This window comes from Amblyraja radiata, chromosome 1 (genome assembly GCF_010909765.2).
Source record: "Amblyraja radiata isolate CabotCenter1 chromosome 1, sAmbRad1.1.pri, whole genome shotgun sequence".
NCBI classification, from domain to species: Eukaryota; Metazoa; Chordata; class Chondrichthyes; order Rajiformes; family Rajidae; genus Amblyraja; species Amblyraja radiata.
In genome coordinates this window covers 15,094,192-15,113,119 of record NC_045956.1, presented here as the reverse complement: position 1 = coordinate 15,113,119, position 18,928 = coordinate 15,094,192, and the positions used below count along the sequence as shown (strand labels likewise).

At 41.5% G+C, this 18,928-nt stretch overlaps 1 protein-coding gene across 4 annotated transcripts in view; it reads left to right on the top strand.

Annotated features, from left to right (window-relative positions):
- The window catches only part of LOC116971164 (hedgehog interacting protein), a 138,794-nt gene that overhangs the window by 47,968 nt on the left and 71,898 nt on the right, over positions 1-18,928 (top strand). The gene's annotated exons all lie outside the window — the stretch shown is intronic.

Sequence of the window (18,928 nt, the reverse complement as noted above, 5' to 3'; positions counted from 1 at the left end):
TATCTTCCACTGTGCCTCCTGACACAGAGGTGATCTGAGCCATGCTTGTAATGCTGGCACAACTTTGTTCAGTGAAGAAAGCGCAAGTGTGTGGATTCAGCCTCCTCCAGTTGCTACCTGATGCCTCAATTGCTGCAAACCATTTTCTGCAAGTAATTGGAGATTTCATGTGTCAGTGAACAGTTTGAGTATGCCATGGAATAACTAAAATGTGAGAATTGGTGCTAGTAGTGAGAGTTTAAGTTTTTATAAATAAGAGAAGGAGTGGAAGGAGTGGATCTTGTATCTATTATTGAATAGAATAAAAAGCGATACAAGATTTGAGGGTGTTAAAATAGGCATGATTCATTAAATTCATCCATTATTGTATCTATGCCCATGGAACAGTGTTCATTGTGTAACTTTTTTCACTTGGAACAGAAACCTTCTCTGGGGGGGTTTCTGCAACTTAAAAGGAATATTATCACACATGCTGTCGTGGCCAAGGTCATTACCAGTACAAGCTCCCCTTTATGGATATATACCTTGGAGTTATTTTTCAGCTTACCTTTACCTGTTATCCAAGACTAAAGCATATTTTGTATTTAATACTGTAGATGCTGGCAGCTTTTAGCTGCCATCAGATAAGCTCTATTTCCCATCCCTTAAACATTTGCAGTCAATATCAAGTTGGTTGCATGCTGATACATGATAGTGAGTACACAGCACAAACTTCACATGATTCTTCAATGAATCAATTAACTTCTGTTGTGATGTTTAAGACATCCAGTCCAAAATCGTATTTTAATATAAATGGATTTAAAAAAATATAAAATTATTGCTTCTGGACCAAAGTAGGCCACTCAGTCCGTTGTGTCCTTGTTGGTTCTTTGCACAGCAATGTAGTCAAAGCCATTCCATTACTATTTCACAGCATGGGCCATGGCTGGCCTATGAACACCCCACTTATATTTACCCCAAACTAATGAACAAGCACCCCTAAATATTATTACATTCATATGAGAACCAGTCTTTACCTGTATTTTCTCAGAATCAATCAAACACCATTTTCACTTAAGAACACAGGCTGCCAGTTTCACTGCGGGAGACTACTGAAGAGAGTTGCTGTGGAAAATTAAAGTGAATTGCTTCTATTGATACTTGTGCAACAATACTCCATTAAACAATGCACTTCAGCCTAAAGAAGCCAGCCATTGAGCTTGGGACATGCTGCTTCTGCAGCACTAACTAGGCAGGTGAAGACAATAAATAATATGCATGTTAATTGGCCCTCCTCAACATCATCCATTACAATACCATTCCAGGCAGCATTACTGGAGAGAAGGAATGGGTGACGTCTCGGGTCTCGACCCAAAACGTCACCCATTCCTTCTCTCCAGATATGCTCCCTGTCCCGCTGAGCTCCTCCAGCATTGTGTGTCTATCCTCGATTGAAACCAGCGTCTGCAGTCCCTTCCTACACAATACCATACCAAGTGAGTTTGCGTATTTTCTAACATGGACAACATAGACTTACAGACATCTAACAATGGAACCCTTTTGTAAACTGGGAAGCCTATAAATTATTTTCATTCGAGTGCTTTTAGTAATTCCTTATTCTATCACTGTATGTTCAAGATCTTAGCAGCTCTCTGCATAAAAAAAGTTCTTAATGCACAGCCCATCTCACAAAAATCACAATGTAGGAACCAACCCTCAACAGTATTTTAATTAATGGCAACAAAAGCATATAAGACTAATATAAAGAACAATTATTAAACATTGAGGGATTGAGTAAACTAGTTCTCCCATTTGTAGGAACAAACATATGTATGCATGTTGGACTTTTGAATTTAATGATATTATGACAGCTTTCTGGAGTGTCCATAAAATTGAGAGTTTATAACCTGGGGTTGGCGTGTATCATTGCTAATCACTTTAAATCTGTGTTCCAGGGTACTTGAGTCATCTGTTAATGGAAATAGTTTTTCTCTATTTGTCTTATCCAAATCTCTCTTGCTTACCTTTGCCATAAGTACTATTTGCTGCAAAAATAACAACTGTGAGTTTGGTAAACACAAGGAACTGCAGGGGCAGGTTTAAAAAAAAGATACAAAGTGCTGGAGAAACTCAGTGGATCAGGTAGCATTTCTGGAGAATATGGATAGGTGATGTTTCTTGTTGGGACCCTTCTTCAGACTGAGAAATGGGTGCAAATCCTGATGGGGCATAGTGAAGATTGGAGGGGTAAAAAGGGGGATAGTTTGTGGGATAGTTACCTAAAATTGGAGATTTCAATGTTCATATGGTTAGATTGTCAGCTACCCAAATGGAACATGAGGTACTGCTCCTGTGTGGCCTCATTCTAGCAATGGAGGAGGCCAAGCACTGAAATGTCAGTATGGGTATGGGAAGGTGAGTTAACATGGTTAGCAATGGGGAGATCGGTTGCACGCCTTGGCAGACTCAGCACAAGTGTTTGGCGAAATGGTCGCCGAGTCCATGCTTGGTCTTGCCCATTGAAAACCCTGGGCTTTCCATTGTAACCTTGTGGCAAAAGTCCCCCAGCTGCTCTTGTGCATCCTCAGTAGAACTTCGCATGCTTCCTCATGCTCTGGTTGTAAGTTAACAATGTTTTATTACAGTTGATCATAATCAGCATTATTTTTGTTTCTCTATTCACGAGGGGCTGGCGGAATCAAGGGATATGGGGAGAAGGCAGGCACGGGTTATTGATTGGGGACGATCAGCCATGATCACAATGAATGCCGGTGCTGGCTCGAAGGGCCGAATGGCCTCCTGCACCTATTTTCTACGTTTCTATGTAAACCCCAAATCCCATTTACCCTATAACAACACTTTCAATATGCCTTGCCATTTAAAAAAAAAACATGCACATGTACACCTAGTTCCTTAAGACTTGCACGTCCTTTAAAATTCTTCCACTTTTCTCAATATTAAATCTCATCTTTCACTTGTCCACACAATCTGCCAGCCCACTCCTGAACTCTTGCACTCTGTTATTATCTTTACCATTTACCACAGTTCCAAATTTTGTCTAATGTACAAATTGTAAATGATATTCCATGCATTTTAAGCACTGTATGATACGATCACTAACCTTTGGGGAACATTACCATTTCCTTCAGGCTGAAAACTCATGTCAAGTAAAATTCAAAATAAAGTCTTAATTCTGTGGTGCTTTCTTTAGACCCACTTGAGTCCTGCATTCAGAGCCTTGTGATGGCTCTATTCATTTTGGGGATGTTCCAGCACAAATTCCCCAGAATGATACCAGGATTAAAATAGTTAGGGTACACAAAAAAGCTGGAGAAACTCAGCGGTTGCAGCAGAATCTATGGAGCGAAGGAAATAGGCAACGTTTCGTCTGAAGAAGGGTTTTGGCCTGAAACGTTGCCTATTTCCTTCGCTCCATAGATGCTGCTGCACCCACTGAGTTTCTCCAGCTTTTTTGTGTACCTTCGATTTTCCAGCATCTGCAGTTCCTTCTTAAACACTTAAAATAATTAAGATTTGATTTACATGGATATAAGCTGATATTTCTTTCAGTAGAGGTTAGAAGGTAAGCCAGTTGCAATGTTTAAAATGCTTAAATAGTGACTTTTTGTCCTGAAATATACTTGATTTAAAATGATGAAATTAATTAATTGGGTAAATAGAAAGGAACTGTTTGCATCAATGGAGAGTCATGTAAACTACAGTATTTAGGAGTATGTATTAGGAAGTACATAGAAAAAGATTTTGTTCCATATTACTCATGCAAAGTGGTGTTTTACTGTGCTAAGTGTATAAATGCAAATTGTTAATGTTGTTCTAATGAAGAATTACTTTGGCTTCCTTTATGATTGCATGGTTTATAACTGTGGTTGCCATGTTTTCTGTTTAAGTTAATGTGATTGGCCTCTAGACAGTAAGTCAAAAAATTCTGCTAAAGATTTCTGAGGCTGCAGATAAAGATCAAATGTGGCATTTGCAGAATCTGAAAATGTAGTAATATTTTGACATTAGTTGCCTTTTCATCAGAGCATAATTTTATTTGACATTCATGTTATTACAGAGTACATACTGTGCCTGTTTAATAGACAAAGGAATGAGTGCTAATTTGCACTTCAATGTGTCCCTTCCCAGCCCTAAGCGAGGAGACCTTTTATTGACCATGACAAAATGTAAATCAATAAAACAAAGGTTTGTACCCAGAGAGGCAATTTATTATCTGTTTTGTAATGTTCTATGGACAAGGCCAACCTTAGGGAAGTATAAACATTAAGAACATTATAAACACGAAAGGCAACATCTGTGGAAAGAGAAACTGTTAATGTTTCGGGTCAAATACTCCTCACCAGAACTGGGAGAGGAACGAAAATAGTTATGTTTAAGTTCAGTTGCCACAGAGTTGGAAGAAGGACCTATTGTAAATGCACACCTCTTAGATAACTCTGACTTTACTGGCATAGGGCCGGATTGATCTCAACCTGGCCATTCATCTAGACGTTTTCATGATGCAGACGGCCAGACTGGATAACCATGACCATTCTGTCCCAAGTCTGTCCCCCACCAGCATCTGATTAACACGATAGGCAGAACCGGCTCCAGCTGCCAAGTTGCCTCTGTTGACACAAGGGATTGCAGCTGGGAAGTGCATGCCGCAAACTTGAGCAGAACGCAAAGTACTGGAGGACCTTAGCAGGTCAGGCAACATCTGTGGAGGGAATGGCTAGGTGATGATTCACTGGAATTTAGAAGGATGAGAGGATATCTTATAGAAACATATAAAATTATTAAGGGATTGGACACGCTAGATGCAGGAAATATGTTCCCGATGTTGGGGGAGTCCAGAACCAGGGGCCACAGTTTAAAAATAAGGGGTAGGCCATTTAGAACTGAATTGAGGAAATACTTTTTCACAGAGAGTTGTGAATTTGTGGAATTTGCTGCCTCAGAAGGCAGTGGAGGCCGATTCACTGGATGCATTCAAAATAAAGTTAGATAGAGCTCTTAGGGTTAGTAGTATCAAGGGATATGGGGAGAAGGCAGGAACAGGGTACTGATTGTGGATGATCAGCCATGATCACATTGAATGGCAGTGCTGGCTCAAAGGGCTAAATGGCCTACTCCTGCACCTATTGTCTCTGTATCTATGATTGGGGTTGTGATGCTTCTTCAGACATTGAAGTGGGAGGGAGAAAGCTGGAAAAGAGGTGGATGTTGAACAAATCTTCGCAGTCATAGGTAGATACAGGTGAGGGGAGTTTCATTGGCAGATGAATAGACAAAAGCTAGAGCTACAACAATTAGTCTGAAGAATTGTCATGACACAAAACAACACGTATCTATTCCTTCCACAGATGCTGCCTATTCCCTCTGAGTTCCTCCAGTACATTGTGTTTGGTGTAAATCGCCTCTGGTGATTATTGCAACTTAGAATTAACTTTTAATCTCCTAGTTCTGACGAAAGGACTTTAACCTGAAACATTAACCCTGTTTCATCGAATTGAGTTTATTGTCATAGTGATACCGAGGCACAACGGTAGAGCTGCTGCCTTACAGCGCCAGGGACCCACCCGGGTTCGATCCTGATCTTGGTGGCTGTCTGTGTGGAGTTTGTATGTTCTTTTGATCACGTGAGTTTTCTACAGGTGCTCCAGTTACCTCCCACATTCCAAAGACGTGCAGGCTTGTAGTTTAATTGACTTCTGTAAATTGTCCCTAGTGTGCAGGATACGAAACTGTACCTGTAAACTCAACTAAACTAAATACGCACAAGTACAGTAAGGTACAGGTGCAACAAAAAATCTTGTGTGCAGCAGCATCACTTGCACATAAACTCAGACAAACAAATAAAAACAAACTACACATAAATTACACATTAAAATATTTTTAACAAAATGAACAAAGACTGCAAATAAAAAGCAAAGCTAAATTGGAGGAAAAATATCAAGTCCATGCTAGTGCAAGATGTGATCCATAGAGTTCCAATGTCGGGGTAGGGTAATGCCCCTGTACCGCTTAGGCGACTACAGGCGACTAGACTGTTGCCGCATGGTCGCCGGGGTGTCGCTGTATGGTCTCCTCAGTCGCCCAAAGAGTCGTACCTTTTTTCTGGTCGCCGCTGGATTTTGAAATGTTCAAAACTTTTCGGCGACAGTCGTAGCCTGTGGGCTTGACGCCAACGATGGTAGACTGATGTAGGTGCTATCACCAGGATGATGTAGGTTGGCGACAGGATGACGAAGGTTGTCACCGGTGCTGACCGGTGAATTCCATTGGCGACTACCTACGTCAACCGGCGACAGGTACCGACGACTGAATTGCCTTGCCTTGTCATAGCTTGTCGTGGGTGGGACGTAGGTTGTTGTAGGTGAACGTCCTATGGGTCGCCGGTTGTCGGTAGCTTGCCGTAGCTTGACATCGACTAGGAGGTAGATTGTTGTAGACATTGTCATAGACATTGTGGTAGGGGGGGTCCAGTCGCCAGTTTTTCAGCGATCTGTTACGACTATGACAGTCGCCAAAAAAATCGCCTAAGTAAGACAGGCCCATTAGGGTTCTGCTATTTGTTTCAAGAACATGATGGTTGTAGGAAAGTAGTTATTCCTGAACCTGCTGGTGTGGGACTTCAGGCTTCTGAACCTCTTGCCCAAATATATCCGTGAGAAGAGGGCGCTGCCTGTAAGGTAAGGGAGAGCTGTACCTGTGATGGACTGAGCTGAGTTCACCATATGTTGCAGCCACTTGCTTCTCTTTCATAGATCTGAGAGTTTCCAGGATCTCTCTTTGCTTTAGATCTTCTGATTTACAAATATTGACAGACTGTGTAAGCACACTACAATTTCAGCAACTTGAGTTTTGAACAATTTTCTGCAGTTTAATGATATAATAGAGATCTAAATAATCATCTATAAATCTGACTCCATTCTAATCATAATGCAAATAATGATGTTCAATGCATGAAGCACCTGGTTAATGTATAACCTAGCAGGGTATATGCACTGTGTACACCACACCTAAGAACTATTGCAAACTCCCTGAATAAATGTTTCCTTTTCAGTTGACTTTTAAGTTTTTTAAATAATTCTTACCATAGTGAACTCTAAATTAATTCAGAAAATGATATTGATATATTGTTTTGAGAGCAATTAGCAGGCATTATCAAAATGTAATAAAAGTATAGATTTGTCATCATGAGAGAAACAGATTGGTCAGATGAGCAGAAATAGACAAATGAAAGTCCGGGCATGGTGAGAGTGAATGTGGGGATTGAATGTGAAGAATTATAATTACCTCCAATTATGATCATATTTTATAATTAAATGATCAAGAAATCAAAACATTTTTTAAAAATAAAAAATAAATCACTTTGCATTTATGAAAATGAAATTCAACTTTTTTTTAAATTTTAATGACAAGTAGTGCTAATGTCTTTTTTTTGCCACTGTTAGACTTTCTTCAATACTCTGGCCAGTCAGAACTCTCCAATAATAAATGTTATTTTGTGCTTCCATCATCATTTAATTCTTCAGGGAAATTTGGTAACTTGTGGAGAATGGTAAATAGTAGGAGATTAAGCAGAGCTGCATAATTTTAATAATGTCATAGACATACAAATGCATCCGTCCAGCAGCAAAAGAATGACCGATTTGGAACCATATAATAAATCATCGTGGCTTATTTGTGAATAAAGCAGCATCATAATTTGCTGTAGACAAAAATACTGGAGAAACTCAGCTGGTAGCAGCAGCATCTATGGAGCGAAGGAAATAGGCAACGTTTCGGGCTGAAACCCTTGCTATAATGGGGCAACCAGAACTGTACACAATTCTGCACAAGTTTTCCAAAACTACAACATGACTTCCTGACATACTCAATGCTTCAACTAATGAGGGAGGTTCTCATTACACCTTCTTTACTACTCTATCTACTTTATGCCACTGTCAGTGAATTATAGCCGTGGACCCCAAGTTCCCTCTGCATGTCTTTGTTTTTAAGCTTATTATATTAACTGTATAGTTTCCCCTTACATTTGAACTCCCAAAGTAATATAAAAATTAAATACCTCTAGGAATGGGGTGTGAAAGATGCGATTGGTTCAGGAGGTGGATAACAATAGGGAACAAAATGTTCTTATTTCTGGACATCCCAGCTTTCAAGCTCCTACGTCTTCTCCCTGAAGGTAGAAGAGAGAAAGGAAAAGGCCAGGGTGACAGGCATCCCCTTGGCGATACTTAATGCAACACACCATGAAGATTGACCAGTTGGTTGGAAGTTGCAAGCCTGAGCTGCTGTTTAACACTGAAGGTTCAGGCAGTCAAGATCAGAGTCAAGGTATTGTCGGATGTTCTGAAACGGAACAATGAAATTGTTTGTGTTCATTTGTGGTGTGTAATATTACTTGTCACTTAACAGCCTCCATCTGAATGTTCCAAATGTAGTAGTCATGAGTTGCTTTATTTGCTCAGGAATTGCAAACTGAATTAATCATTGTACAATCGTCAGCAAAGATCCCCACGTCTGCTGTTATGATGGGTAGAAGTTTATTAATGAACCAGCTATAGATGGGTAGGCAGACAAATTTCTGCAGTGACTGCTTGAGATTTGGATGATAGATCATGACAAGAGGCCAAGATTCAGGATTCAAGATTCAAGAGAGTTTATTGTCATGTGTCCCTGATAGGACAATGAAATTCTTGCTCTGGACAGAGTGAACATTAGGTGGTTGTTCCTTTTGGTCAGAGCTGCAGGTCATTGACATAACTAAAGCGGAAAGAATTAATGGTGAAATTAGCAAAATCTCTATTGCCCAAAATATGGTTGCAAATCTGCGATGCACTGCTTGAAAATGTGGTGGAGGCAGGTTCCTTTTTGTCCCTTGAAGAGGAAATTGGAAACAAATACAGTGAAAAAAATTAAGCAAGGCCACAGAGGAAGGTCCAGGATGTGTGGAATTTGCAGATTATATATTTCTAGATTCAGATAACCAATTCCCAGGTTTGTGCCCCACCATATGATCTTGAAAATTATCTTAAATACTCTCATGAATGTGTCCTCCATGTTAATATTATGCTAATTGACACGTGGCACAACCCTGTGGTCAGGTCCCAGGGCAAGAATATTTTTACTAAACTAAACCAGGCCGATAAAGGTGTGTTATGGCATTTGCTCTCAGCCAAAGAGAGTAAGTACACTTCATAATATGTTGATCAGCCGTTGAAAATGTAGTACATGATTGGTGTTTGGCCATTGAGAAATCAATAACATATTTTGTCGTGCTTATGAGTAGTTTGCATGCCGCAGTACGTGGAAAATTGTAAAGGGATTCTTGATATAGTCTGTGACCCATAATTTCTGGACAAATGTCTGGAAGTGATAGTATGAGTAATGGGGTCAAAAAAGTATCATGAAAGATAATCACAATGTATGTGAAACTTTTTTAAAAAAAGGATCAATAGTATATTTGGTTAACAACTATTAAGCCTCCTGTTGAAATATCCCAGAGCAGAGCAATTTTATGAAAGGCATGAAGATTGAGGAGGTAGGGAGCTACTGTATTTTCTGAGAATGACCTAGTTTGGAAGCACAGCACTCTTAGTGAAGAGAATTGTGATTGTTGGCTGTTCTGTTATGTTTGTGAGTTATATCTTTTGAATTCATGTAATTGTATGTTTGCTGTTTGATAAATAATACTGATAGGCTTTACATTATCCTCAATTACCACACCTAGGTCGAAAATAATGTTATGACTAGTGCACCTCCAGCAATATCATAATATAAATATCCTTTTAAAAGTTTTTTTCCATTACCACTCATGTTTCTGCTTACACATCTTGAATGACAAGTGAGATCAAATTTCATCTCTTCATCTAATGGTTAATTTAAAATGACGCATGATTGAAAACTTTTCAAAACTGTTCTTTCACTACTGTGAAGGACATGAGTTGTTTTTTCATGGTATTGTGATGAATGTCCTATGTGGAAACCAAATGTAGATTGTTTTTCTCTGTACCCAACAAATGAATGATAGTCTATTTATAACAGCTAAGATGAAAAAAATGAAATCACACCAGAGATGTGAAATGAAAGTTCTATCAATATTCATTTTAATATATTAAAGATTTATGCTTATGTGTTTCTATTCTTTATGAAGCCAACAATTACTGGCCATCTCTAATTGCTCCTGAGAAGAGTGGTAAAGAAGGCATATTAGAGAGGTAAGTAAGGTGGATGAATGTGGTAAAGTCAGCATATGTTATGCTCGCCTTCATCTATTGGACTGTTGTGTATAAGAGTTTAAGAATATGTGTGAGGCTAGTTTGTTTACACAAATTGTAGTGAGTGCCAGAAAACGGCTGGCAGTTTAGTTGAGAAACATAGCGCTGAAACGGGCCCTTCAGCCCATCAAGTCCGCACCGACCAGCGATCCCCGCACATTAACACTACCCTACACACACGAGGGATAATTTTACACTTGTACCAAGCCAATTAACTTACAAATTGTATGTCATTGGAGTGTGGGAGGAAACCGAAGATCTCGGAGAAAACCCACGCAGTCGCGGGGAGAACGTACAAACTCCGTACTGACAAACTACCCGTAGCCAGGATCAAACCCGGGTCTCTGGCGCTGTAATCGCTATAAGGCAACAACTCTTGCCCACCGTGTCGCCCTATTGCTCCACTGCCAGTTGTGACGGGAGTGGAAGAAAATAGGTCTCGTGCAGGCAGAGAAGATTAATTTAAACTGGCATCATGTTAGCATAGACAATGCCTGTTCTCTGCTGTACAGCTTTATGTCTATGTAATGTAAAAGTGGCACGTTGAATTGTCGCAGTTCTGATTGGTATTTAATTCAATTCAATGAACTTTATTTATCCGTCAGGAACTTCATTTGTGTAGAGAGTTCCAGGATATTGATATGGCTATGATATTCAGCGACATTTCCAAGTCAGCGAGGTCTGCACCTGGGCTGGAATGGAACCAATGTCCTTGGGGGAGTGTTTGCTAGTGCTGTCGGGGAGGATTTAAACTAATGTGGCAGGGGGATGGGTACAAGAGCAGAGAGGCAGGAGGGTGTAAAATGAGGGTAGAAGCAATAGGTAGCAAGGTGAAAAGTAAAAGTGGCAGGCAGACAAAACCAGGGCAAAAATCAAAAAGGTCTACTTTTCAACATAATTGTATAAGGGGTAAGAGCGTTGTAAAAACAAGCCTGAAGACTTTGTGTCTCAATGCAAGGAGTATTCGTAATAAGGTGGATGAGTTGAACGTGCAGATAGCTATTAATGATTATGATATAGTCGGGATTACGGAGACATGGCTCCAGGGTGACCAAGGCTGGGAGCTGAACATCCAGGGATATTCAATATTCAGGAGGGATAGAGAGAGGAAAAGGAGGTGGGGTAGCGTTGCTGGTTAGAGAGGAGATTAACGCAATGGAAAGGAAGGACATTAGTTTGGAGGATGTGGAATCGGTATGGGTAGAGCTGCGAAACACTAAGGGGCAGAAAACGCTGGTGGGTGTTGTGTTCAGGCCACCTAACAGTAGTAGTGAAGTTGGAGATGGTATCAAACAGGAAATTAGAAATGCGAGCGACAAAGGTAAAACAGTTATAATGGGTGACTTCAATCTACATATAGATTGGGTGAATCAAATTGGCAGGGGTGCTGAGGAAGAGGATTTCTTGGAATGTATGCGGGATAGTTATCTAAATCAACATGTAGAGGAACCAACGAGAGAGCAGGCTATTTTAGACTGGGTATTGAGTAATGAGGAAGGGTTAGTTAGCAGTCTTGTTGTACGTGCCCCCTTGGGCAAGAGTGACCATAATATGGTTGAGTTCTTCATTAGGATGGAGAGTGACATTGTTAATTCAGAAACAATGGTTCTGAACTTAAAGAAAGGTAACTTTGAGGGTATGAGACGTGAATTGGCCAAGATTGACTGGCAATTAATTCTAAAAGGGTTGACGGTGGATATGCAATGGAAGACATTTAAAGACTGCATGGATGTACTACAAAAATTGTTCATCCCAGTTTGGCAAAAGAATAAATCAGGGAAGGTAGTGCATCCGTGGATAACAAGGGAAATCAGGGATAGTATCAAAGCGAAGGATGATGCGTACAAATTAGCCAGAAAAAGCAGCATACCAGAGGACTGGGAGAAATTCAGAGACCAGCAGAGGAGGACAAAGGGCTTAATTAGGAAAGGAAAAATAGATTATGAAAGAAAACTGGCAGGGAACATAAAAACTGACTGCAAAAGTTTTTATAGATATGTGAAAAGAAAGAGATTAGTTAAAACAAATGTAGGTCCCTTGCAGTCAGAAACAGGTGAGTTGATCATGGGTAACAAGGATATGGCGGACCAATTGAATAACTACTTTGGTTCCGTCTTCACTAAGGAAGACATAAATAATCTGCCGGAAATAGCAGGGAACCGCGGGTCAAAGGAGTTGGAGGAATTGAGTGAAATCCAGGTTAGTCGGGAAGTGGTGTTGGGTAAATTGAATGGATTAAAGGCCGATAAATCCCCAGGGCCACATAGGCTGCATCCCAGAGAAATAGTGGATGCATTAGTAATAATCTTTCAAAACTCTTTAGATTCTGGAGTAGTTCCTGAGGATTGGCGGGTAGCAAACGTAACCCCACTTTTTAAGAAGGGAGGGAGAGAGAAAACAGGGAATTACAGGCCAGTTAGTCTAACATCGGTAGTGGGGAAACTGCTAGAGTCAGTTATTAAAGATGGGATAGCAGCACATTTGGAAAGTGGTGAAATCATTGGACAAAGTCAGCATGGATTTACGAAAGGTAAATCATGTCTGACGAATCTTATAGAATTTTTCGAGGATGTAACTAGTAGTGTGGATAGGGGAGAACCAGTGGATGTGGTGTATCTGGACTTCCAGAAGGCTTTCGACAAGGTCCCACATAAGAGATTAGTATACAAACTTAAAGCACACGGCATTGGGGGTTCAGTATTAATGTGGATAGAGAACTGGCTGGCAAACAGGAAGCAAAGAGTAGGAGTAAACGGGTCCTTTTCACAATGGCGGGCAGTGACTAGTGGGGTACCGCAAGGCTCAGTGCTGGGACCCCAGCTATTTACGATATATATTAATGATTTGGACGAGGGAATTGAATGCAACATCTCCAAGTTTGCGGATGACACTATGCTGGGGGGCAGTGTTAGCTGTGAGGAGGATGCTAGGAGACTGCAAGGTGACTTGGATAGGCTGGGTGAGTGGGCAAATGTTTGGCAGATGCAGTATAATGTGGATAAATGTGAGGTTATCCATTTTGGTGGCAAAAACAGGAAAGCAGACTATTATCTAAATGGTGGCCGATTAGGAAAAGGGGAGATGCAGCGAGACCTGGGTGTCATGGTACACCAGTCATTGAAAGTAGGCATGCAGGTGCAGCAGGCAGTGAAGAAAGCGAATGGTATGTTAGCTTTCATAGCAAAAGGATTTGAGTATAGGAGCAGGGAGGTTCTACTGCAGTTGTACAGGGTCTTGGTGAGACCACACCTGGAGTATTGCGTACAGTTTTGGTCTCCAAATCTGAGGAAGGACATTATTGCCATAGAGGGAGTGCAGAGAAGGTTCACCAGACTGATTCCTGGGATGTCAGGACTGTCTTATGAAGAAAGACTGGATAGACTTGGTTTATACTCTCTAGAATTTAGGAGATTGAGAGGGGATCTTATAGAAACTTACAAAATCCTTAAGGGGTTGGACAGGCTAGATGCAGGAAGATTGTTCCCGATGTTGGGGAAGTCCAGGACAAGGGGTCACAGCTTAAGGATAAGGGGGATATCCTTTAAAACTGAGATGAGAAAAACTTTTTTCACACAGAGATTGGTGAATCTCTGGAACTCTCTGCCACAGAGGGTAGTTGAGGCCAGTTAATTGGCTATATTTAAGAGGGAGTTAGATGTGGCCCTTGTGGCTAAGGGGATCAGAGGGTATGGAGAGAAGGCAGGTACGGGATACTGAGTTGGATGATCAGCCATGATCATATTGAATGGCGGTGCAGGCTCGAAGGGCCATATGGCCTACTCCTGCACCTAATTTCTATGTTTCTATGAATATGACCTGTTGGTAGGTGTGAACTAAGCAGAATGCTGTCCTAAAAAGTTCAAAGCTTCTTGACTATTGTAGCTGCACTTAATTATGCAAATTGAAGGTATTAAATAATACTAAACTAAGTGGGACCCGTTGGGTCCCTGTCACACAGGAGGCTTGGTCCACCAACGCAATATTCCACCACTCACCCATAGCCCCCAACTGCACAGGCACAGCTCATTTCCCCTCATCCCTAGCACTCTGTCCCCGTCCTCTTCACCCTCACTCTTCTTTCCCCTCTCTTCCTCCCCTCCCCAAATCCCTCCCTCACCTCTCTCCCTCCCCTTTCCCCTATCTTCAGTCACTCCCTCCATCCATAACTCCTCTCCTCTCCCTACCTCCCTCCTATCTCTCTCTATCCCCACCTCCCCCACTCCTAACCTCCCCCTATCCCTCCTCACCTCCCCCACTGCCCTCCTCTCTATTCCCCACTCCCTACCTCCCCCACCTCTACTTCCCCCTCCTTCTCTTCCTCTATTCCCCCACCGCTCCCTTCTCACCTCCTCCCTCTTCTTTTCCCTCTCATCCCTCCCTCACCTCTCCTTTCCCCTTCCCTCAGTCACTCCTTCCCTCCCTCCATAAATCCTCTCCCTTCCCTACTCCCCTCCTCTCCCTCGATCCCCTCTCTTCCCCCACTCTCCCTCCCCAGGATCTCGAGGTTGCCGCTCCTCTCCCTTCTTGCGTGCCCTGGAGGTACATCAGCCGTCGGCGCCCTCAGAGCCAGGCCTCGGCTCGGCCCGGAAGCACCAGCAGCTACGGCATAGCCAGCGTGTGGGCGGGGGGGGGGGGGGGGGGGGAGCTTACAGAAAAGATGGGGGAAGAGCCATGGGGGAGGGGGGCAGGACCCAGCGAGGGGGACCAGAAGGGAAGGAGCTGGAGCTGCGGGGCATTACACGGTGCTGCGTTTGGGACTCACAGCGGGTGCTGGATGGACGCTCTGCTCCGCCGGGATCAGACTCTCTACTTTCCTTTTGGCGACATCGGCGACTTCAGGCTGCTTCCGGTCCCTCCGAAAATTGTTTCCGGTTGGGGAAACACCGCCGGCCATCCTCAGCTCCAGTAAAGACGTGATGGCGCAGGAAGGGGCAGACCGTCCGGGGGAGTAACAGGAGAAGCGACCAATCTGCGCGGCGCTGACTGGCAGGAGAGGAAAACGATCTGCGCACAAGCGTTTTTTACGATTTTTAAACCATGCTAACTTTTACAACATACTACTGATCTGAACTAAACTTGGTGCACGCGCAGCACAGGAGAACGTGAGTGAGCGGGCAAAAAATCGTAGCACTATCGCGTACCGTTTTCACGCAAATAGAAAAATCGCGCAAACTGGAAGAGCACAAGATGAGTGTGATAGATAGATAGATAGATAGATAGATAGATAGATAGATAGATAGATAGATAGATAGATTGGAAAGACTTTGGAAATTAGAAGGTGAATCATTTGCTATAAGAAATCCAATCAATGACTCCTGCTTTTGTAGGCTTAGGATTTATCGAGCGTAGTTGCGTTCTTGGATAGTGGTGATTGCTGGATATTGCTGATGTGAGATTCAACAGCAATTATGCTGTTGGATGTCAATGAATTTCTTGTTGAATGTGGTCATTACCTTGTGCTTATGTGGTGCAAATGTTATTCTTCCAATAGCTAAATATTGTGTAGCCATTGTGAATGTTATGTGAAGAGATATGAAGGGAATCATCAGCAAACATCCCCACTTTTGAAATAATGCTGGAGGAATTGTCCTTGATGAAATAGTTAATCATGTTTGTACCTAGGGTAAATTCCTGAGGAACACTTACCACAATTCTAAGCAATACTGACCACAATGTTTTTTCACTTACTGGGATGATTGGCATCTAAAGATCACATCCCTCCTCCTGTTATATTTTCACTTCAGCTGATGGAGGGTTTTTTCTTGAATATCTTTGACTTTCCTGTAATTGGAACTTTGGAAAGCAAGCACAGTCAGTACAACCTTAAAGAGAGTGCATTTGTTCTCACTTGCCTCTCGAACTTAGCTCCTTTATCCACGTGAAGACCAAGACTATAATGAGATTTGGGCCCAAGTGGTCCTTTTGAAAACTAAACTGAGCATCTGTTGCATAGATCGAAAAGCAAAAAAAAAACAGTGGCTGCTGGAGCATGAACAAAAGCAGAACTTGTTGAAAATGTTTGGGAGATCGAATGGAGTCTGTGGAGAGAAACAAAGTTAACTCCGGACTTGTGAATAATCGTTAACCTGAGATGTTAACTCTATTTTCTTCACCAAAGTTATCTGAGCTGCGGATTGATTCCAGATTATTGGATCCAAGGTATTGGCATTTGATAACACCAGCAACAACATAATTTATTACTTTACTAATGAGTAACTACTAGAGGGTAGATTTTGATTGGATGTGCCTTGACATTGGTGAATAGGACATATCTGGGCTTTTTTTCCTCATTGTCAACGTTGTAGCCGCAATCTAGTTAAACCCGTGGCAGATCCTGGAGTAGATGTCCTCTGGGATGCCGCTGATGTCCATTGCATTTCCACCTTCACTGCTTCTTGATTTTGCATGGAGTGAATTGATTTGGATGAAGATTGGCTTTTGCCATGGTGTGTCTTCAGGAGGAGGCTGATGGATTATCTGCTGAGCATGCCAAACTGAAGGTGAATGTAAGTATTACAAGTCTGCCATTGCACTCATCTCTGGGTGTTATACGAGAATTTTGCCCGAACAGTCTGCGACCCAGAGCGCTATGTTTAAAGCCCATAGTGCTGTGGCCGGTAGCGCTATGTTTAGAATAATAGCACTGTGCGTATTACCTTTGCACGCCAAGTCTGTAGCACTATGTGTATTGCTTTAGGCGGCCAGTCTGCAGCTGATAGCGCTGTGTGTATTACCTTGCACGCCAGGTCAGCGGCTGATAGTGCTTTGTTTCCAAAGGGGGGGGGGGGGGGTTGCTCAGATGCAGTCCCCTGCCATTGGTTGGAGTTTGAATTTGGAAGCAGCGCTATTGGCCTGGACTTACCGGCGGTCATTTCAATAACAGATTTGTGCCTGTATAAAGGTAGTCCATAAGGGTAAGCTATAAGGTAGTCCATAAGGGTAAGCTATAAGGTAATTCTTGATAAGAGGGGTTCACCGACGGGCTGGATTGCGATCAGCGCTGTGGACAGAGGCCGAGAGAGAGGGGGACATGCTGCTGTAAAACGGACCCCGTGCATACCGAGATAAGTATTGTTTTTGTTCTTTCTCATGCCAATAAAACTGATTTGTAACTTAAAGGACGAGTGTGCCTTTTTTCTGTTCTACCAGTCAGATCCTTGAACCTGTTCCTTGTAACAGTGGGGAGTTCCACTACTGTTGAAGAATTGGATATTCATGGACATTCTCTTTCATTGGGGCACAAGTACTTGATCTAATTACTACTATTCCAATATTTGTAGGAAAGGGCAGCAATAGGTGTCAGACATGTTTGCCCACTGCCTCCTATGCAAATAACTAACGATCAGGCTGCCATGCCACTTAGTTCTCATTCCTGGGAGTGTTTCATAACAATATTTTAATGAAGGGAACACTCAAGCTATTTTCCATTATGATTTTCATTCTGTTCAAAATTTACTTGTTTCCCTATCACCTATCATTCCTGACTTTTTTTTCGAACGATGTTTTGATCTGACAGCTGTTTTTGCATATTTGTATTTCAATTAATTCACAATTTGCCATTTGTATCATAAATGTTGTCACATCTATGGCTTTTTACTTTTTTTTTATATTCATTTTTTCAACATACTCCATCTGGCCAAAAAATCATATCTGGGTCTCTCTTTCCTTGCAAGGAAATAAAAACAGCAATTGTCATGTAGCCATTCATTCCATTCACTAAAAGGCAATTTCAGACTTGCATGCACGGCCACATTAAGATTTATTTCTACTGACATATTGTAAGTTAAGTTTCTTCTACTGTTTTTTTGGAGTAGTTGGATCTATTGGTATCAGCATTTCCCTTTGTGTGTTGCAATCAAAACATCTTGACTTGTAAGGATTGTCAAATTGTAACGTTTATTCTGTCATCTCATCGTACCATATTTGCACATTAATAACAACTGATGCTTCTCACAATGGCCAATACCTAAAATGCCTATAGATGCTCAAACTTTGAGATATGCTTCTCTTCGGTTAATGATGGATATTTTGAAATAAAATAACTGAGTGTTTAAAGAACAGTGTGAAAATATAATAATTAATATCATAAGTAATATTCAAAACATTTACATTCCTCGCATAGTTCCATTGTCAAAAGCACAGCCACTCGTGAAAACGGGCAATTAATTACTCTAGACAAAGGAGAAACAGACCACCAGAGATGTGACAATTGATGTAGCTGCCTCCAGGGTAAAGAAAAGTTCATATACTAGACAATCTATTTAATTGTTTTTGGAGTGCGGTGCCAAGGCAAGGAGTTCACAGCTCACCCTGTGGTATTAGACGCTTTAAGAATATCAACAGCAAGAAAAAATGCTGCTAGTGTTGGACTCATTTGTCTTGCTTAGAGTATAAGCAAGTTAATAGCTAAACAAAGAATTCTTCGTAGCATTTAGAATTGCTTCATGGAGATCTAGAGATTACACACACAAATCACTTCATAATGGTGCTGTAAGATGTTTTTATGCGCAATGTGTTTTGAAGTCAATTGTGACAAATGTCTGGTTCTAACTCGGAGAGTTATTTAAAGTGAAATATTTTATGGTCTCTTTGTCTGTTGTTCAGTGATTTAAAGAAAAGAATTTATAAGGAAATTTTCCACATCAGCAAAAGATTCTCTCCAC